This window comes from Gavialis gangeticus, unplaced genomic scaffold (assembly GCF_001723915.1).
Source record: "Gavialis gangeticus isolate Ggan-Ray unplaced genomic scaffold, GavGan_comp1, whole genome shotgun sequence".
Classification (NCBI taxonomy): Eukaryota; Metazoa; Chordata; order Crocodylia; family Gavialidae; genus Gavialis; species Gavialis gangeticus.
This window is the reverse complement of record NW_017729003.1, coordinates 4126877-4127162: the sequence shown is the minus strand read 5'-3', so window position 1 is coordinate 4127162 and position 286 is coordinate 4126877. Positions and strand designations below refer to the sequence as shown.

The 286-nt window shown below is 54.9% G+C and overlaps 1 protein-coding gene across 4 annotated transcripts in view; it reads left to right on the top strand.

Annotated features, from left to right (window-relative positions):
* The window catches only part of PCDH15 (protocadherin related 15), a 1188119-nt gene that overhangs the window by 591286 nt on the left and 596547 nt on the right, over window positions 1-286 (top strand). The window lies entirely within an intron of this gene.

Here is a 286-nt window from a genome sequence, read left to right as displayed (position 1 = left end):
AGACAGAGAGAGTCCAAATTGTAGGAGGAGGTGTGCAGGTAATATCTACCTATCCAGGCTGGAAAGGGGTCCTTGTCCAGTAGATGTTGTCCAGAGTGGGGTCGCTGGCAGGGCCTCTGGGGTGGATAGGTGACGTGAAGCTGGTCTGGTCTGGATGGAAATGGCATTCCAACTGGGCCTGCCTTCACTGCCCCTCTTTATAGGAGCAGACCATGTATGACCCTAGTGACAGGAGGCATGCCCATGCAAGGGTCAGCCCCTGGCATACTGAGCATGTGTGCTCCAT